The sequence below is a fragment of the Eptatretus burgeri genome, chromosome 5 (genome assembly GCF_056783735.1).
Source record: "Eptatretus burgeri isolate ZD-2024b chromosome 5, Ebu_testis_v1, whole genome shotgun sequence".
Taxonomy (NCBI): domain Eukaryota; kingdom Metazoa; phylum Chordata; class Myxini; order Myxiniformes; family Myxinidae; genus Eptatretus; species Eptatretus burgeri.
In genome coordinates this window covers 94,489,499-94,511,989 of record NC_140965.1, presented here as the reverse complement: position 1 = coordinate 94,511,989, position 22,491 = coordinate 94,489,499, and the positions used below count along the sequence as shown (strand labels likewise).

General features: G+C 49.4%; 1 protein-coding gene across 11 annotated transcripts in view; it reads right to left on the bottom strand.

The window, feature by feature from the left end:
- The window catches only part of ZMIZ1 (zinc finger MIZ-type containing 1), a 229,775-nt gene extending 215,169 nt beyond the window's left edge, over positions 1-14,606 (bottom strand). For 9 of the 11 annotated variants that reach the window (XM_085882951.1, XM_085882949.1, XM_085882959.1 and 6 more), the window contains exons 1-3: positions 14,152-14,383; positions 8,469-8,526; positions 7,879-8,036 (exon numbers count right to left, since the gene is read on the bottom strand). The gene's annotated coding sequence lies outside the window, so the exon portion shown is untranslated. Of the gene's footprint in view, positions 1-7,878; positions 8,037-8,468; positions 8,527-14,151 lie in introns of all 11 variants that reach the window. The other 2 variants (XM_085882955.1, XM_085882956.1) reach the window with 2 other exon arrangements.
- Positions 14,607-22,491: the final 7,885 nt, after the last annotated feature.

Below are 22,491 nucleotides of genomic sequence, written 5' to 3'. Positions count from 1 at the left end.
ACTCCAACTGGTGGTAAGCTTGAGATACATCAAGCTTTGTCTACTTTCCACCTGATAGTTTGTTCAATAGTTCTGCCAGAGTAGGTACTGGGTATCGCTCCAACTGGGAATTTTTGTTTATGGCTCCAGAATAGTCACCACAAATCTGTAACTGGCCATCAGGTTTGATGACCGCCACCGTGAGGGAAGCCCACTTCGAGTGCTGGACTTTCTCAATGACACCATCCTTTTCAAGCTTGGCCAACACCTGGTCAAACCTTTCGTGGATGGCAAAAGGAGTGGTTCTTGCCTTCATGAATACAGGATTGTCATCCTGAACCTCCAGAGTAACCTGTACCTCTTTCAGTTTTCCCAGGGTGTCACGATCGAACAAATTGGGATATTGCCCGATGATGTCATCGGTGTCAATAGAAACAACATTGAAGATATTTTCCCAGGGTAAGGAAAATTTAGATATAATATCTCGACCCAGTAGTACCATCAACTACACATACTGTAACAAAACCATGTTGCTATCCAATTTTGATACACATTTCTTTTTTACCAAAGGCTTTTGATGGCATCAACTGTATAGCTTTTCAGTAAAACTGTAGCTGGTTTCAAAGTATTGATGTCGCCAGGTTATTGGCGAATGTTATCGCCACGATTGTAAAGTAGAGTTACTGAACTCGACGTATCAATTTCCATTTGGATCTCCATTCCGTGTATGGAGATTTTTAGCTGGTAGTGAGGGGTCGTGTCCTTTGAAACCGATGTTGAATATGCATCAAATACACGGTATTCGGTTCGTGCTCCGACTCATCACTGGAGGTGATAATTTGATGGGATTGTTTCAAAAAAAAGGCTTCACGTTTCGCTTCTTTAAACACACTTTAACCAAGTGGCCTTCACGCCGGCAGTAACCACAAGTGGTACGAGCATGTTTGCATATATCAGCCAGATGTCAGCTCGACCCACATCTGCAATGTTTTCCTTTTGAAAACGGTACAATCGCTTTGTCCGACCGTTCCTTGTAACTGAGAACACGAGCATTGTTTTTCTTTTTTGTGTTCACAGTAAAATCCACAGAGCACGACACTCCCAACTGTGGACAGTGAAACTGTTTTACTTCCTTTCCAGCTGTTTCATCCGCCACAGCAACGGCCAAAGCTTGTTCTAATGTTCTGTCCTCGGAAAGCAACTTTTTCCTGGTGGACTGACTATATACACCCCCAACAAACTGGCCCCGTAATGCCCGTGGAAGGTAGTTCCCGAAATTGCAAGAGATGGCAAAGCATGTTCGCTTGTTTGCAAAATCCATGACATTCTGGTCTTCACTCTGGGTAGTCCGGTGAAAAGGATATGTTTCTGCCACTTCTCATACTCCTGGTATGAAATGATTTCGTAGAATTTCACACAACTGCTCGTACGTTTTCGCAGAGGGTATTTCCGGGAGACAAGACATGAGTCTTTTAAGGTAGAGCAAGTGCTCTTACCGATCAGTGAAATCATGGTAGCCACTTTCTTCTTGTCGGCCGCTTGATGGTCGGCAGCCATGGCCCCCACCTCAGCTTGCCCGACATTGTTTGCGAGAAAAAAGGCCTCCAACCGTTCTTGGTATTCCTCAAAATCGTCGCCATCAAATGTCTCCAAAGCACCAATTGCTGTCATGTTGCAAGAATGGTTTATCCTCGTCCGTTGATACAGGAATTACCACGAGTACATGAAGTAAACGAGTTTATTCTCCATCGGGCAAGGTCTTCGTGCGCATGCGCATCGCAACTCCGCCCCCACCCTATAACCACATCATCAACCCGGATACCAATGGATCACGCGATGCTAAAGCATACATCAGACACAGCAGTCTGTCTGTCTGTCTGTCTGTCTGTCTGTCTCTCTCTCATCCTCCCATCTACTTTCTCCACAATCCTATTGAGGAAGCTCAGTCATTCAAACTCCTGGGTCTCACATTCTGCCATGATCTTTCTTTGACAAACCACATTTCAAAGTTGGCTTCCAAAGCCAGCCACCGACTGGGCATCCTCTGACGTACAAAGTCCTTCCTTGGCACACCTGAACGCTGATCCACCTACGAGGCCTTCATCCAGAGCTTGATGGAGTACTGCTCTCCCCTCTGGGCTGGCATCCCTGCTTCATACCTTGCTCAGCTTCATGCTGTGGAAACCAAGACCATTAAAATTAGTGTTACTCTTGAAATGAAGCTAAGCCGATGAGCCTATCTCTTTCCCATTGCAGACAGGTCTGTGGTCGCTGTCTTCTACCTCCTCCTTTCTGTTCTTGCACGCTCTGCTCTTTCTGTGTGTTGTCTCTCCTCTCCCCCCACCCCAAGTTACTACAGGGAGCACGCAGTCTGCCAGCAACCCCCTTCTGGTGAAACTCCCAAAATCCAGGATCACTGCTCACCTCCACTGACTTATTCCTCTTTTTCCCCACCTATGGAAACAACCTCGACATTCCCTTCAATCTCATTCTTCCCTCCACGTCTTCAAAACAGCTGTTCACCACCATCTTAGATCATGATCTTTTTTACTCCCATTAACTCTCCCCAAGCCCACTTCGTTACAGTTTTCCAATCCTTCCTTCCTTCCTGACAGTTTGCTTCTGTATCTATGTTGTCTACCCCTCACCCTCATTCTTCCCAACACTTATTTGTCCAAGTCTCCATTTACTGTATTTTGTTCCTCACACCTGCAGTTTGTGTGTTTTCCCTTTCTCTTTCTGCTGTTCCTTTTGTTCTTTTATGTCCTGATGCAGTCTGTGTTCTCGCTTCTCCCCAAGTCTCGACATTGCATACAAACAAAATACTCTTTTTGATGTGCAGTAATATATATGCAGTAAATGTCATACTTTAGGTACCAATGTACAAGTTGTTGAACTATTTTATAAAATCCTCAACTCCCACATCCCTGGCCACCCCCCCCCCCAATTCTCACCCTACCCCAGACCTGTATGTCTCTGCCTTCTCTTCAATCTTCTTAGCATAGGATTACAAGTGTGCAAAAATTGCTTCCGTGCCCGTTAATCCGTGGTTGTAGTTGTCGCCATAGATGTTGAGAGTGTCTACATGACGTCCATTGTAGTTCGTGCTTTCTTTCAACCACTGCATCTGTATCTCATTGCGAGTTCATCAACTCGCTCTGTCATCATCCCTCCCTTTCAGCTTTCAATGCTCATCGAGTGTTTAAAGCCACGAGATGTGTCCGGATATAAAAAGTCGATAAACTCGAGAGAATATCATAAAAAAAAATTGCAGTTATTCGACGAACACAAACGTTAACACAGATCCAAATACAATATTACCTTGTTGTGGTATTTTCTGAATGAGGTAATAAGTGATAACCCAGACATGTGGAAACCAAAGAGGATGGTAAGCAGAGACAGTCGAAGCGGTCCACCTGATTGATATTCCTCAAATGTATGTTGATAAATCGTGAATGATAAACAGCACGTTACGTAATTGAGGGATAATCAGAGATTTTCGAGGACCAATTGAAACAAATGAAATTTTATCTTCAGATCAGCGAATTTTCCACACACACACACAAAAAAAACACAACTGTTCATCAACCCTTTAAATCTCATCGCAAGTCCTCCCCAAGGATTAAAGCCGGCAAAAAACCGCTAACGTATGTCCGTGGCCAAAAGCCACCGTCAGTGGTCCAATTAAAACACTATCATAATATAAGCAAAACCAATTAAGATCAAATAAACAATGAAGCACAGAACGAATTGGCACGCTTCATTAGAGCCAGTCCTTTTCAATTAAAATGAAGCTTAAATTTCATCTCAGCTTAACAGTTGGTAGGTCAACGTCTGCAATAAACAAACTGAATATGGATTATTTACTCTCTCAAGTTGAGATCTCTACATATCTGATTCTGATTATTTAATGTCTTTCAAGTACGGATCATGAGAAGACAATTAATAATCTACACATATGTAAACCCAAGTCAATCTGAGCTAAAATGGATATGCCTCCGCCCACATTAGATGTCAACCCACTGTTACGTTTGATCTCAATTAAAGGTCACATGAGAGAAAAAAAAAAAAAAGAGATAAGTCGAAGAAAGACAGCATCAGACACTTCAAACTCTAGTTATGGTCTGCAAAATGATTTTTCAAAGGGCACATGACCTTTGACCTGTTGAACCCAAAATGTAATCGGCTCACCTTTGTATTACAATCCTTACCTCACTTGTGCCTAGTGTGGTTAAAATCTCTTCACAAGTTATCGTGGTAACAAAAAATTGATAACGGACAGACGGACGGACGGCCAACCCGAAAGCATAATGCCTTCAGCCTTTGCGTGAGGGGCATAAAAAAAAATGATGTACAAGTTGTTCAACATTATTCCCAATTATGTAGTACTGGAGGTTGTTCTGAATGACTGTGGGTACAACCCTTATCCTGTACTTGCACTTTCAAAAAAAATAAAAAATAAATCCAAAAAGACCACATTAAAAAGACAAAAAAGAACTTACGGCTTTTGTTCCACACTCCCCCGTCCACCAAAGAATGAATGGCCTTTGTCCTACAGCAACCCCAACCCCTGCCAATGAACATATTGCTTTTGCCCTCCTCCCCCACCAAAAATCTGTGCATTTTACCCCCCCCCCCAACCAATTAACGTAGTTTCCACCCACACCCCCCAAACCCCTAAACGTATGGTTTTCTCACCCCCCTATTCCCTTATTCCCCAAACTAAATGATGTATGGCTTTGCTCTTCCCCCACCCCCTCCACCATCGAATATATGGCTTTTCTCACCACGCCCGCCCCCCCCCACCACAAACCCCTCAAAAAAAATCCTGACTAAGAATGGCAACACGAGTTGGAGAAAAGAAGTATCTGGCTTGCCTCTTCACATGTCAAAATGCATGGTGTGTGTGTGTGTGTGTGTGTGTGTGTGTGTGTGTGTGTGTGTGTGTGTGTGTGTGTGTGTGTGTGTGTGTGTGTGTGTGTGTGTGTGTGTGTGTGTGTGTGTGTGTGTGTGTGTGTGTGTGTGTGTGTGTGAGTGATGACGTGAACCGAGTGGGATGAAGGGAGGAAGGTTGGCGTGATGTAGAGGCAATCAGAAGGAGTCAAAAACGTGAATGAATCAGACTCATTAACAATGAAAGAAGTACTTTTGTTTTACCAATTTAATGTCTTTAATGCACTTTCTCAATGAAAATTGTTGAAGTATTAAAACTGTGACAACAAGCTTACGGACAAAACAAACTGTAGCCATTCAGATGAGTAAAGAGCATTGGGAGGGAGGAATCAAATGAAATTTTAATTTGTTTTAATACTTACAGGGGGATAGAAACACTATCTAGTAGAAATTGAAGGAAGAAACAGCAGCCGAGTTACCATCAGCACAGAGAACAATTTCCAAATTAATGTCACCTTCAATTGAACATCAGGCCTGGCCAGCCAGTTCATGAAACACATGCCAGAACACTTGTCCCGAACGACCCCATAAGAAGGTAGTAATGATTAGAGCAGGAAAATAGGAAGAAGAAGAACAAAAAGGGAGAATATGAAACAGAGGACTAGAAAGAGTGGGTGTAATTGTGTGTGCGTGGGGGGGAGAGAGATAAAAAAAAAGAAGTGAAAATTAAAATTGGAAACAGCTTCATTCAAATATGCTGTATTGATAACCATCCTCTGGAAATGTTCAGAGGTGTTCCCTGAAGTGCAGACATGATTCAATATTGATCTGCGAGTTGAAATACACGTATTTGCCATTCCGATTGCATGAAATAATGAAAAGAAAAAAGAAAATGTTTCCCCACCACCCTCTCCATGTACGGATCATTTGACAATTTTTATGAAATCGAGACGAATTCAGGACGACGTCGGTGTCGAAACTATTTGTAATGCAAATTGCTTTTATCTCCATTATGTGGTCAGCTGGCTTTCTGATAAATTTCAAAATCAAAGTAATTTCCTCCCCTCAGTCCTTCCTCAGTATTTGGGGTAGAGGGGTACATTGACATGATTTGTATATATGCAGGAGTGATTGTATTGGTGTAGTTGAGGATAGATGGGTTAGACGGGTTCATGGGCATAAGCAGGACTGGTAGGTTGCTGGGTTTTATGAGTGATTTATATGCTGTAGTTGGGGGTAGCAAGTTACATGGACATGACAGAACTGATAGGTAGCTGGGTAGGGATGGGTGATTGTGACGTCTGTGTAAGAGTCGCATCAAAAGGTGAAAGTGCTGGTCAGTGTTTGTCGACTAGAAAAAAAAATGCCTTGGTGATGTCCCTGTGCCTGCCCCCCCCCCCGACTACCTCCACCCAACAGTGAAAATAAGTAAGTTAACCGATTGATTGAATTATTGTGGCATTGATATGCCACAAGCATAATGGGGCAAATGGCCACCTCATGTGCCCAAATGCTCGACTAAAAGCATTCAAAATATATTGTAATAACAATGGTCTGAAGTGTGAACTGCCAGCTCCCTCTCCCCCAGACATGAGTTGAGGGAGGGATTGGTCCTGCAGTGGACTCAAATAGGTTGGCTAATGCAGTTTAGAGTTTTTCTCCAAATGAAGGCCCATCAGAAACTTCTGAGCAAGTCAGTAAAGTTCTCTGAAATCACACAATTCAAATTAGAATCCAGCAGCATTTGTTACTACACATGCCCAGGTAATGACATATACACCATTTGTACCATTAGGAGAGTAAAAAGTTGGTCACACCAACACATCTTAAAAATAATATTTCACTCAATAAATCAGAGCGACATCGAAACGACGGACGAATAATATAATCTACCGGCGTTGAGAGGTGGGCCCGCAACATGATGGGATTTACAATCGCGATTGGAAAAAAGGAAACTGTCATCATTTCATGAGCCAATCGGATACCTTCACAGGTGAGGTACAGAGCACCATCGGCGTTCTTTTGGAAGCCCATGGTGGTGATCTTTCAGCCAACATTCATCAATGTCCCTTCCACTTGCCATCCACTACATCAGCATTATCACCGCACAGAATAAATGCAAAGTTGGGATTATGAGGAAACGTACGGAGACGATGGACGGACAATGGATCAGATTTATATGCAAGGCTAACAATATGAAACGGCATATTCAAGACAGATAACCTCTGACCCTTGAGAATCTCAAACTCCAATGTGTTTTGCCCAGAATCACTCCAATCATTTTATTAGATGAGATGCTCGGTGCAAATATCAAAAGAGACAGGATAGTGCACGGAAAGATGATGGTTTGACTTTCACTCTCAATTGTACAAGCCGTCACTTTGTGGGCTGGGGACACCTTCCATCATAAACTGAAGAGATTTTACCTTTAATTAATCTTCATCATCATTCGCCGAAAAGACATTTACGTAAATGTTTGAAGACTTCACAAAATACCTGAGAGACAAATGCTGCTCTCACTGACGACAACAAGCTCATGTGACCAACCGCTCAAAAATAACATACAAGAGTCACGCCGAGAACATATTCTTGCATTTCAAGATAGGTACAACAACAACAACAACAACAACAACCATCATCGTTATCATAGCTGGACTATCCTGACGAAGATACAATTGGTGCCTGCTGACGTTGACGTTAACGAGTAAACTATAACACAATTACAACACTGCGAGCATTCATTAATGCCATTGCATGCCTGTGGATCCATGACGGCAAACGCCACAACATAGATCTGATGGCCCGGTCTCCAACAACGGATCGCCCAGCTCGTATTTACAAAACGACAAAAGCAATGTCTTGGATTCCATTACAACTTCAATCAAACATAATAAAAGGTAACAACACATCATAATTGAGATCGACAATTCGCACTCTCTCAATGTGCGTGCATTCTCCTTGAATAGCAATCCACTGAAAATGTAGACATTATGATGATCCAATTACCGTGAAATGGAGTTTAAGCGTCGTTAGAAATGTGCAGAAATGGGCTCTGGTTGATCGATGAAGTAGTCTTGCTGTACCTTAAGCAGATCTTCGACCATGTAGACAGTGCACACAGTAAGTGCTCCCACTTCCTCCACTGGGCGGGCAAAGTATAGTGTCTGCATAGAATCACAGGGATATGTCCCAAACAATGTGATGGAATGCAAACAAGCAATTATTGTTTCCCACAAAGCTTTTTCTATGATGCAAAAATAAGAAAACAAGATGGAACTTCCAGAGACTTCTTGCTAAAAGTGGTTTCTCAATGCAGGGTTCATACCAAGAAAAAGTTACATGCATATTCATTGAAGTTATTCGAACTACAATCACCTTTACCACATTAAAAATGAGATAGCTGTAAGGCAGGAAATACGAGGATAACAAACCAAGAATGGCTGCTTGCTCGTCCTGGCAGCACAATCCATCAGGCCAGACAGCCAGACACACAGCTGCCCTTCTCACCCTCTAACCCTCCCTCCCTCCCTCAATCTCCTCCCACCATTTCCTCCACCCAAGTTTTTGCATCCAAACCCTGAAGCATTGTCCCTTACCCGTTTCCAGTTAACTCCTTGACATTTTCAAGATGTTCTGCGAAAAGAAGTTTGACATCTACAAAAAGAACAAGAGAAAATTATAAACTGACATAAAATAGTATTCCAAAATACACTGCACCGCAACCAAAAACCTAAACACCGACGGAACAGGTTAAATCGAAAAAAACGTCACATGAACAAAAACATTTTGAGGAATGTAAACCAATTTCCACAATATATATATATATATATATATATAACCACATCAACCATCCATCAACACAACAATATAACTGCTCTAAACTCACACGCAGCCAAGCAGCTGCAGCTGTCAACACAGCCCCAGGTTCAACAGCATGTTACCTAGAACCATACATATCACAAAAGCACACATCTCCAACCATCTGGAACACAATCATTCCAGGTTAAAAAACTGGATTTTTCAACAACCCACGTAACAGATGATCTGGACCAAACACTGCACAGCAGCCAGGTGACGCCACACAACAGCCAACAACAAGCACACACAACGTAAGCAGAACCACACAGTAATCTTGGCCGAACAGCAGCCAGGTGCACAAGTCAGGTGGCGCAGCACCGCCCAACGGCGCAAGGTGGCACGGAACCGCCCCACCGCGCAAGGTGGCGCGGAACCGCCCCACGGAGCAAGGTGGGGCGGAACCGCCCCACGGCGCAAGGTGGCGCGTAACCGCCCCACGGCGCAAGGTGGAGCGGAACCGCCCCACGGCGCAAGGTGGAGCGGAACCGCCCCACGGCGCAAGGTGGAGCGGAACCGCCCCACGGCGCAAGGTGGAGCGGAACCGCCCCACGGCGCAAGGTGGAGCGGAACCGCCCCACGGCGCAAGGTGGAGCGGAACCGCCCCACGGCGCAAGGTGGAGCGGAACCGCCCCACGGCGCAAGGTGGAGCGGAACCGCCCCACGGCGCAAGGTGGAGCGGAACCGCCCCACGGCGCAAGGTGGAGCGGAACCGCCCCACGGCGCAAGGTGGAGCGGAACCGCCCCACGGCGCAAGGTGGAGCGGAACCGCCCCACGGCGCAAGGTGGAGCGGAACCGCCCCACGGCGCAAGGTGGAGCGGAACCGCCCCACGGCGCAAGGTGGAGCGGAACCGCCCCACGGCGCAAGGTGGAGCGGAACCGCCCCACGGCGCAAGGTGGAGCGGAACCGCCCCACGGCGCAAGGTGGAGCGGAACCGCCCCACGGCGCAAGGTGGAGCAGAACAGCCCCACGGCGCAAGGTGGAGCGGAACAGCCCCACGGCGCAAGGTGGCGCGGAACCGCCCCACGGCACAAGGTGGCACGGAACCGCCCCACGGCGCAAGGTGGCGAGAAACCGCCCCACGGCGCAAGGTGGCGAGAAACCGCCCCACGGCGCAAGGTGGCGAGAAACCGCCCCACGGCGCAAGGTGGCGAGAAACCGCCCCACGGCGCAAGGTGGCGAGAAACCGCCCCACGGCGCAAGGTGGAGCGGAACCGCCCCACGGCGCAAGGTGGCACGGAACCGCCCCACGGCGCAAGGTGGAGCGGAGTAACCCAAGGGTGCAAGGTGGCGTGAAAGCACCACACGGCGCAAGGTGGCGCAGAACCACCCCATGGCGCAAGGTGGAGCAGAAACGCACCACAGTGTGAGGTGGTGCGGAACCGCACCACAGCGCGAGGTGGCACGGAACCGCACCACAGCGCAATGTGGCACGGAACCGCACCACGGAGCAAAGTGGCGTGGAACCGCACCACGGCGCAAGGTGGCGCAGAACCGCCCCACGGCACAAGGTGGTGCAGCACCGCCCATGGCAGCCACAGCCCCTGTGCAAGGCTCACAGGGGCCAGGTCCACGGCAGGCAGGGGCCACGTCTGCGGCAGGCACGGGCCACGTCCGCGGCGGGCACGGGCCACGTCCGCGGCGGGCACAGGCCACGTCCGCGGCGGGCACAGGCCACGTCCGCGGCGGGCACAGGCCACGTACGCGGCGGGCACAGGCCAGGTAAACAGCAGTCAGAGGCCAGGTCCACAGCAGGCAGACGCCAGGCCCACAGCAGGCAGACGCCAGGCCCACAGCAGGCAGACGCCAGGCCCACAGCAGGCAGACGCCAGGCCCACAGCAGGCAGACGCCAGGCCCACAGCAGGCAGACGCCAGGCCCACAGCAGACAAAGGCCAGGTCCACAGTCAGAGGCCAGGTCTACAGCAGGCAGAGACCACGTCCACTGCAGTCAGAGACTGCGTCCGTAGCAGGCACAGGCCACGTCCGCAGCAGGCACAGGCCACGTCCGCAGCAGGCACATGCCACGTCCGCAGCAGGCACAGGCCACGTCCGCAGCAGGCACAGGCCACGTCCGCAGCAGTCAAAGGCCACGTCCGCAGCAGTCAAAGGCCACGTCCGCAGCAGGCAGATGCCAGGCCCGCAGCAGGCAGACGCCAGGCCCACAGCAGGCAGACGCCAGGCCCACAGCAGGCAGACGCCAGGCCCACAGCAGGCAGACGCCAGGCCCACAGCAGGCAGACGCCAGGCCCACAGCAGGCAGACGCCAGGCCCACAGCAGGCAGACGCCAGGCCCACAGCAGGCAGACGCCAGGCCCACAGCAGGCAGACGCCAGGCCCACAGCAGGCAGACGCCAGGCCCACAGCAGGCAGACGCCAGGCCCACAGCAGGCAGACGCCAGGCCCACAGCAGGCAGACGCCAGGCCCACAGCAGGCAGACGCCAGGCCCACAGCAGGCAGACGCCAGGCCCACAGCAGGCAGACGCCAGGCCCACAGCAGGCCGACGCCAGGCCCACAGCAGGCCGACGCCAGGCCCACAGCAGGCCGACGCCAGGCCCACAGCAGGCAGACGCCAGGCCCACAGCAGGCAGTCGCCAGGCCCACAGCAGGCAGTCGCCAGGCCCACAGCAGGCCGACGCCAGGCCCACAGCAGGCCGACGCCAGGCCCACAGCAGGCCGACGCCAGGCCCACAGCAGGCCGACGCCAGGCCCACAGCAGGCAGACGCCATGCCCACAGCAGGCAGACACCAAGCCCACAGCAGGCAGACGCCAGGCCAACAGCAGGCAAAGGCCAGGTCCACAGCAGTCAGAGGCCAGGTCTACAGCAGTCAGGGACCACGTCCACTGCAGGCAGACGCCAGGCCAACAGCAGGCAAAGGCCAGGTCCACAGCAGGCAGACGCCAGGCCCACAGCAGGCAGACGCCATGCCCACAGCAGGCAGACGCCAAGCCCACAGCAGGCAGACGCCAGGCCCACATCAGGCAGACGCCAGGCCAACAGCAGGCAAAGGCCAGGTCCACAGCAGTCAGAGGCCAGGTCTTCAGCAGTCAGAAACCACGTCCACTGCAGGCAGACGCCAGGCCAACAGCAGACAAAGGCCAGGTCCACAGCAGGCAGACGCCAGGCCCACAGGAGGCAGACGCCATGCCCACAGCAGGCAGAGACCACGTCCACAGCAGGCAGAGACCAGGTCCTCAGAGCACGGCAGCCTGGACCTCGCCGCGCCGCAGCCGGGACCTCGCCGCGCGGCAGCCGGGACCTCGCCGCGCCGCAGCCGGGACCTCTCCGCGCCGCAGCCGGGACCTCTCCGCGCCGCAGCCGGGACCTCTCCGCGCCGCAGCCGGGACCTCTCCGCGCCGCAGCCGGGACCTCTCCGCGCCGCAGCCGGGACCTCTCCGCGCCGCAGCCGGGACCTCGCCGCGCCGCAGCCGGGACCTCGCCGCGCCGCAGCCGGGACCTCGCCGCGCCGCAGCCGGGACCTCGCCGCGCCGCAGCCGGGACCTCGCCGCGCCGGAGCCGGGACCTCGCCGCGCCGGAGCCGGGACCTCGCCGCACGGAAGCCGGAACCTCGCCGCACGGAAGCCTGGACCTCGCCACACAGCAGCCTGGACCTCACCACACAGCAGCCTGGACCTCACCACACAGCAGCCTGGACCTCACCACACAGCAGCCTGGACCTCACCACACAGCAGCCTGGACCTCACCACACAGCAGCCTGGACCTCACCACACAGCAGCCTGGACCTCACCACACAGCAGCCTGGACCTCACCACACAGCAGCCTGGACCTCACCACACAGCAGCCTGGACCTCACCTCACAGCAGCCTGAGCCTCACCACACAGCAGCCTGGACCTCACCACACAGCAGCCTGGACCTCACCACACAGCAGTCTGGACCTCACCACACAGCAGCCTGGACCTCACCACACAGCAGCCTGGACCTCACCACACAGCAGCCTGGACCTCACCACACAGCAGCCTGGACCTCACCACACAGCAGCCTGGACCTCACCACACAGCAGCCTGAACCTCACCACACAGCAGCCTGGACCTCACCACACAGCAGCCTGGACCTCACCACACAGAAGCCTGGACCTCACCACACAGCCACCTAGACCTCACCACACAGCCGCCTAGACCTCACCACACAGCCGCCTATACCTCACCACACAGCCGCCTAGACCTCACCACACAGCCGCCTACACCTCACCACACACCCGCCTAGACCTCACCACACACCCGCCTAGACCTCACCACACACCCGCCTAGACCTCACCACACAGCCGCCTGGACTTGACCACACAGCAGCCTGAACCTCACCACACAGCAGCCTGAACCTCACCACACAGCAGCCTGAACCTCACCACACAGAAGCCTGGACTTGACCACACAGCAGCCTGAACCTCACCACACAGCAGCCTGAACCTCACCACACAGCAGCCTGAACCTCACCACACAGCAGCCTGAACCTCACCACACAGCAGCCTGAACCTCACCACACAGCAGCCTGGACCTCACCACACAGAAGCCTGGACCTCACCACACAGAAGCCTGGACTTGACCACACAGCAGCCTGAACCTCACCACACAGCAGCCTAAACCTCACCACACAGCAGCCTAAACCTCACCACACAGCAGCCTGAACCTCACCACACAGCAGCCTGAACCTCACCACACAGCCGCCTGGACCTCACCACACAGCAGCCTGGACCTCACCACACAGAAGCCTGGACCTCACCACAGAGCAGCGTTGACCACACCACACAGCCACCTAGACCTCACCACACAGCCGCCTAGACCTCACCACACATCCGCCTAGACCTCACCACACAGCCGCCTAGACCTCACCACACAGCCGCCTAGACCTCACCACACAGCCGCCTAGACCTCACCACACAGCCGCCTAGACCTCTCCACACAGCCGCCTAGACCTCACCACACAGCCGCCTAGACCTCACCACATAGCCGCCTAGACCTCACCACACAGCCGCCTAGACCTCACCACACAGCAGCCTGGACCTCACCACACAGCAGCCTGGACCTCACCACACAGAAGCCTGGACTTGACCACACAGCAGCCTGAACCTCACCACACAGCAGCCTAAACCTCACCACACAGCCGCCTGGACCTCACCACACAGCAGCCTGAACCTCACCACACAGCAGCCTGAACCTCACCACACAGCCGCCTGGACCTCACCACACAGCAGCCTGAACCACAGCCTTCAGCATCAAGGACCAGAGAATACAGAAGCCAAAATAGCACAGCAAACAGAAGCCAGGACCACAGCCTGCAGGAGCCCGAAGCAAAATACACAGCAGTCCGCAGCACACCACACAGCAGCCTGTACCACAGACAAATGGCCATCGGTTCACTCGCTTGGTTGTCAGCCGAATTGTCCGGTTTGCAAACGCTCACCTGCCAAGGATGGCGCTGAAGAGAAGACAAAGAGAACGGAGAGTCGCAGGACCAGAAATAAGAAGTGTTAAACAGAGAGCAAGGAAGGGAGTGTGGAAGCGGAGAGTGGACAGCAGACTAAAGAGGTCGGCGAACCGGAGAACACTCACAACACGGAGAGAGCCAGGGAGGAAGCCAGGAAGGTAGAGCGAAGCAGAAGCAGGGCCGGGGGCTCTGGTTACATCGGCTATTCCATTACCCGGGAGGAGCGGCGTGGCTGCAACCGAAACACGGAACGGATCTCCGGCGCGAACGGGCCTGGATCGCGCGTGGACACGCAGCCGACTCGGATTGGCCTTATCGCTCTGCGCAACGAAGGCGATTAATACGAAACGGGTCGCCTTGAATCTTGCAGTGGAGAGTACGAGCCGTGCACATGATCGTTCGACGCTTTCGCCGTGCTGCGGGAAGATTTTGCATTCGTTGTGTTTGTTTTAGCTTTGGGCGTTGTCTCCAAGCCTCGGAATCCTTTGCCGAGCAGTTGTTTTTGATTCTGCTCGTTGGAATGAATTGATGTCCCAACTCGAGCCTCTCGATCGGAACTCGGGACCATCTCGCCCGAACAGTCGCCGATGATATCGCTGCCCCCATAATTAATTAATTAATTAATTTATTTATTTACCGAGTGTGCTGAGAAGTTTGGAGGTTACACGTCGTTGTGTTGCCGATATTATCATTTGCGTGGCGCGAAGTCGCATCATTAGCTCTCTACACCTTCCATTACGACTTGTTAAGACGAATCCTGCTGTGGGTATCAAGTCGTGGAGCTGTTTGTTTTCATTCCTCGGTGCTCGTGCTGCTCATACTAAAAGTAAAATATAAAAATCAAACCGGTTTGATTGGCTCATTATGGAGCCCAAAATAATCTTCTCTTCTTTTTTTTTTAAGTCAACATTTTAAAATCCAAAGAAGAATACGCATCTTCCTCGAAAAACAAATACACTACACATTCCTTCTCCTAGACAGCAATGGCGAGACGTCCACAGCACAGAGAGGCCAGGTCCACAGTACGCAGAAGAGACCAGGTCCACAGTACGCAGAAGAGACCAGGTCCACAGTACGCAGAAGAGACCAGGTCCACAGCACGCAGAAGAGACCAGGTCCACAGCACGGAGAAGAGACCAGGTCCACAGCACGCAGAAGAGAGGTCCATAGCATGCAGAGAAGCCAGGTCCACAGCACGGAGAAGAGACCAGGTCCACAGCACGGAGAAGAGACCAGGTCCACAACACGCAGAAGAGGCCAGGTCCACAGCACGGAGAAGAGAGGTCCATAGCATGCAGAGAAGCCAGGTCCACAGCACGGAGAAGAGAGGTCCATAGCATGCAGAGAAGCCAGGTCCACAGCACGGAGAAGAGACCAGGTCCACAACACGCAGAAGAGACCAGGTCCACAGCACACAGAGGCCAGGTCCACAGCACGCAAAGGCCAGGTCCACAGCATGCAGAGAGGCCAGGTCCACAGCACGGAGAAGAGACCAGGTCCACAGCACGGAGAAGAGACCAGGTCCACAACACGCAGAAGAGACCAGGTCCACAGCATACAGAAGAGAGGTCCATAGCACAGAGAAGAGACCAGGTCCACAGCACGCAGTGGCCAGGTCCACAGCATGCAGAGAGGCCAGGTCCACAGCATGCAGAAGAGACCAGGTCCACAGCATGCAGAAGAGAGGTCCAAAGCACGGAGAAGAGGTCCATAGCATGCAGAAGAGACAAGGTCCACAGCACACAGCAGAGCGGACGTCTATAAAATAGCCATTGCCTAAGCTTTGGTCATTACTGTGTACATGTAAATCGCTTGTAGAACAAGGACGTGAATGTATTTTTTCCTGAATCACAAGAACCTTATTAAACGATGAAGAAACCAACACGTTATTATGGTATTACGGGAACACCAAAAGGACAATCCAAGGTTCAACGATTATCACGTGGTTTTATGTTACTTGTCCTGGGTTTGAGGATGATTTATAGACCTGTATTTTTAAAATGTTGAAATAACAAAAAGGAAGTTTGCATGTGTTGCCAAAGAGCTGGCTGGCATCAAACTGCAATCAGAGAAGGGTGTGTCCATTTTGAACTTCAAAGGAAGGTTAAATGCTATGGGCATGTGTGTCATACTGGACCTGCATGAAAGTAGCTGTTTTTGAGGGAACAAGAACATTCTGAAACTGGGAAAATAAAACATTAAGTTAAAAAAAATTGGTGATCTGGAGATCAGGTAATGCAGTGACAGAACACTAGGTGTGAAAGCGCTTGACTCGTTTTGGTAAAGTGTATTATTTACCGATTCATGCATACCGTCTGTGTATCTCGTTAGGGCCTTGGTACTCGAAATGTCTGCATATCTGCAAACACAATTCATACTGACAGAAAGCTAGGTCCACTGCTAAGGTCTGCAGCGAACAGAACCCGAGGCTACAACATGTCCTATATAAACACTAATAGATGTCTGTGTGTCAGTCAGTCAGTCAGTCAGTCAGTCAGTGTCTCCTCCATAACTCCAGAACCATGAAACCTAGCGGCCTGGAACTTTGCATGCATACAAAAGGAACTCCAAGGTATTGCATGAGTCAAAATTTGGTGTTTGGGTTCATTTAAATACACCTTAGAATGATAATTAACAGCCTTATTTAATTAATCTTTATCAAGGCTCATCATTGGTGACCTCGCGATCCCTCGCTGGGGTCTTACTTCACAAATTTTTCTTTGCCTGCTCAACAATGCCTTTACTTGGAAAAGGCAGCAACGTTTCTTGACGATGAGGATGTTTTTTTCTCATATTATTGAATCCTCACTCATATTATTGAATCCCTGATCATCATATCTCCAAATCACTGGATACATTGCAATGCTTAAAAATGCCCAGAGGGCAGACACCAGCGTTTGTGGCTTTATTTCATTTCCACACATGCCATAACCTTTAGAATCCCATAATATTATATATATATATATATATATATATATATATATATATATATATATATATATATATATATATATATATATATATATATATATATATATACACACACACACACACACACACACACACACACACACACACACACACACACACACACACACACACACACACACACAGTACCAGTCAAAAGTTTGGACACACCTACTCATTCAAAGGGTTTTTCTTTATTTTTATTATTTTCTACATTGTATAATATGAGTGAAGACATCAAAACTATGAAATAACACAGATGGAAATATGAAGTAATCAAAAAAGTGTGAAACAAATCAAAGTATATTTTCGATTTTAGATTCTTAAAAGTAGTCACTCTTTGCCTTAACAGCTTTGCACACACTTGGCATTCTCTCAACCAGCTTCATGAGGTAGTCACGTGGAATGCTTTTCCAACAGTCTTGACTGAGTTCCCACATATGCTGAGCACTTGTTTGCTGCCTTTCCTTCACTCTGCGGTCAAACTCATCCCAAACCATCTCAATTGGGTTTAGGTTGGGTGATTGTGGAGGCTAGGTCATCTGATGCAGCACTCCATCACTCTCTTTCTTGGTCAAGTAGCCCTTACACAGCCTGGAGGTGTGTTTTGGGTCATTGTCCTGTTGAAAAACAAATGACAATCCCACTAAACGCAAACCAGATGGGATGGCCTCAGCTACCGGACCGGTTTCATTGCTTATTGGCGAATCATCAGCGAAGACAGGAATGCATAACGAGGCTCCCAAGCAGGTACCATGTGCAAACATCAAAAGCAGTCAATATAAAAATAAAGACCCACCCATATCTCTCACCTGTGAATGGAGGGAATAGCCAATCAGCTCTCACCTAATCAACTACAGCCAGGTGGCGAGGATTATATAAATAATTGACCCCTCCCACACTCCTCGAGCCAAAGAAGCTTCTTTGGCGAGGGGAGTGTGGGAGGGGTCAATTATTAGCTTGTGTAGGTCTTCTTGGGTTGCTTTACACAGCTTCTTTAAGCAAAAAAAAAAAAAGAGATCGGTTTGGGGTTTTGGTGGCACTGGAAAAAAGGGTGATATGTTATACTGAATGACCGAACACAAAAAACAATCTCATGTCAGAACAGCTGTACACACAACGACACAACGACACAACAGAGTTTGTGATGTTAACCACAGGCACATCTGCAAAAACTTTGATATCCCAGTTATAGAAAACTTGTGGGAACATTAACCAAAAGCATGGACTGAAAACATGGAAGTACTGCTCACGTACAACCGAATGATCCCATCGAGCGTGAACATCGACAACAAAGCATTGCGACCAGATATCATACTTAGGTGCAAAAAGAGAGTGAAGAAGGCATTGCTAAATGAGGAGTTAATACCAGTGATTTTGAACTAAACGATGCAGAAATCAAGAAAATGACCAAATAGCAAGACCTCAAGAATGAAGTGAAAAGATCCTGGAAACTGAAGAATGTCAAAATTGTTCCAGTGATAGTTGGAGCTCCGGGAACGATGACAAAGAACTTCACAGAAATATTAAAAATCATCCCTGGGAATATTATTACAAACGAACTACAGTTGGAAGCTGTTTGGGGCTCAGTGACGATCCTGAAGAGAGCCCTCAACACAAAACTTTGAGAACAAAAAACTTCACAGCTTGGTCCATGAATCGTGACTCCTTACCGAAATAAAGGTGGATACTTTGAGCCCACCCTGGGAGGACTCCATTCCACATTCTGAAACTTGCAGATGAAGATACCAATCAACGACACACAAACACACACACACACACACACACACACACACACACACACACACACACACACACACACACACACACACACACACACACACACACACACACACACACACTGTGGTAATAGTTTATATGTACATACACAAAGATTTACTTTGAAACAGCGTTCTTTGAAAGAGGATTGAAAGTGAGTAATTAGCGAAATTCAATTTAAAAATGTACCAACCCGCAAAACATAAAATATCGATCTCTACTTTATGCCTTCACAGCTAAAACAAGCATGGCGAACACCTGGTCGGATGGACCTTATTGATTTTTTAAATACTAGTACGTGCCCATAAAAAAATTTAATAAATAAATATTCAAACCGCGAGCAACAAACAACAACCACACAGGCCGTTTCTTCACTCTCACGTGCCCGTACGTGCGTGGCCCGGAAGTTCGCATATTATTCGCAGTTACGATTATTCGCAATTTAGTTTTAATACCCAATTATTCAATTAGCGCCAACGTATTTTACCTTTTCGCAATGTCGTGGCAAGGAAAAACAAAAAGAGAAGAGAAGAGAGAGAAAAAAATTACTTCCTGGTTCGGAGCATACCAGCACTCTGATGTTACAGAAATTTATGCACCGTCTAATATGAAAACGATCTTAACTTGGGGCATTGTGTTTATCTATAAATGCGCATAAGAAATCGAGAAATTATTAGAATACACGAAGTCATCACTATCCGGAAGCCCGTACGTTGTATCCCGTAATGAGGAACGTGGCTGAGCTTCCCTTCCCCATCGGCCACGCCCATGCAACAACGTGTCTTGTCATTGGTTTGGTAAATAAATGGCCATAACTTGGGAAGCACTTGTCCGATTAATATCAAACTTTGAAAAGGCACATCCTCAGGTCCCCAGCAATATATCTGGCAAGTTTCAATTAGATCAGACCAGTGGTTGTCGAGAAACAGCGGTCACAGACACAGACACAGACACAGACACAGACACAGACACAGACACAGACACAGACACAGACACAGACACAGACACACACACACACACACACATTGCTGGAATTATAGATAGATGCTTCGACGTCGAGGCGAGAGTTGGACGAGGTCAATGGAAGGGTTTTTTAGTTTTTTTAAATGTATAAATGTCGAAGTGACGGGTATATGATGTTAAACAAAGCAATGTCGTCGAAAAATGAAGTTGCACAACATTTTCAGCCGGTGAGGCGTCACCTGATAGACCATCCACCATCGCACAGCTCGGTCGATGTGACGTGTACGTTATTTTTTTACCTCCCGGAGATGCCTGAAACGTCAAATATGTCCGAATTGTGTAGCTATGATGAACAGGCATTCGATAATATGAGTGAGGAATGTAAAAACAACAACTTTGTCATAAAGAAATCGTTGCGGCCTGTTCCAAGTCAAGGCGTGGTTGAGCAGGCCCAGAAAACATGGTGGCTTCAGACCCCAGCGAGGTTACCTGTGAAACACCTTAAGAAAAAGAGAGCGAGGCGGCTGGGGATATGCTGATGAAGGATATAATTAAATCAGGCCGTTAATTATCTTCAAAAGAGGTGTTTTAATTAACCCAAACACCCAATTTTCACTCTTCTACTTCCTTGGAGTTTTCTTAGGACGCATACAAAGTTTCAGGCTGTTAGCTTTTATAGTTTTGGAGTTATGGAGGAGACACACACACACACACACACACACACACACACACACACACACACACACACACACACACACACACACACACACACATTGCCTTTTATTAGTATAAATTGACTATTTTTGACGTTTGCACATGGTACATGCTTGGAGCCTCATTATGCATTCCTGTCTATACTATCGCTGAAAATTCGCCAATAAGTGATGAAACCAGTCCGGTAGCTGAGGTGGTGTGTAGCATTGAGATTCTCATGTGTGTACGATGTGTGAACGTCTTTATAGTTGTTGAGGAACTCTGGGAAGGGTTTGAAACAGTGTAGCACTTACCTTGTGTAGGGCTTCTTGGGTTGCTTTACGCAGCTTCTTCGGCTAGGAGTGTGGGAGGGGTCAAATATATATATATATATATATATATATATATATATATATATATATATATATATATATATATATATATATATTTTGTTATGGATTTCAGAATCGGATCCGACTAATGCATACAAGCATTTCGGACCTCAGACAATTATTTCCCTAAATGCATGTCCAAGATAGACCCATCCCCATGTCTGGTAGGATTCTAACTTTGATGCGTTGATAAGGATATAGAATATATTCCCTTTCTTAAAGGATGGTCCTTTTATTTTCATGCCAGACACATTAATGTATGCGAGAATGGAGGCTCGTCTACCCCCTTTCCATCAGGACACATTGGCTTGTAGGTGGACGGTTTATTTACACCTTGGACTTACAGGACATTTGATTAAGCACACCGCGGGCTTTTCCTGAGCAGTTATTCTGACGGTCAAATACGGCTGTGGATCATTTACCTCACCCACCTTTTTCCATCGACGTTTGGCAGCTCTGTGGATGCTGGCTGGCTCTTGTTCGTGTCGGGCTGAACAGAGAGGTGATGGTTGTTGTTGACGTTTTTTGAGCGCTTCACATTTTCACTCAGTAATTCTGGCAAATGGCTGCTTTCTGCCGTTCGTCCAGCTCCATAAACATGGCATCGTAAGCCAAGCCTGTGCCGATTTGGCATTGCATCTCGCTCTGGTGAGGAAGGAACGATCGCGAGGTTGACGGTTGGTCACGTGCAACGAGGCGTCAATAGGCAAGGTGCATTTGGCTGAAGTCTGCTTGAGGCTTCGCCCAGACTGGCCGCCAATAAAAAGGATGGGAGGACCGTTTTTCCGACAGTTTGTGACAGCTGGGTGACGGTTATTTTCAGTTCCAGTCAGTTCCAATGAGACGGTTGGTGAGCTGGCGACAGACAGTGGGTTGGTGAGCTGGCGACAGACAGTGGGTTGGTGAGCTGGTGACAGACAGTCGGTTGGTGAGCTGGCGACAGACAGTGGGTTGGTGAGCTGGTGACAGACAGTCGGTTGGTGAGTTGGTGACAGACAGTGGGTTGGTGAGCGACAGACAGTGGGTTGGTGAGCTGGCGACAGATAGTCGGTTGGTGAGTTGGTGACAGCCTCAGCGCCTTTCAGCTTCTCACAGCACCTCAGTACCTCACAGCGCCTCACAGCGCCTCACAGCGCCTCAGCGCCTTACAGCTTCCCACAGCGCCTCAGTTCCTCACAGCGCCTCAGCGCATCGCAGCTCCTTGCCGCTGTCCATTGGCTGCGGCTCCTGGTGGCTCCTGATGGTGGGTGACGGTTGGATCGTTCCTGCTGGTTCTGCTCGAGACCTGCTCTTAGTGTACCTGATTCTTGGCATCACTGGTTCCTGGGGATGACGACGCGACGTCGATTGGTGTTCAAGCCCGTTTGCAGGTGGGTGCACGGCAAGGCATGGCACTGGCAATGGACCAAGACATGCTCACACATTTCAGGACGTTTTATTTGAAGCACGACGACTTCAACCTCGGTAAGCCGAGACCGGATTTCTCTCCCCCCTGAATGATCTGCTGGGTACCCTTGTCTCG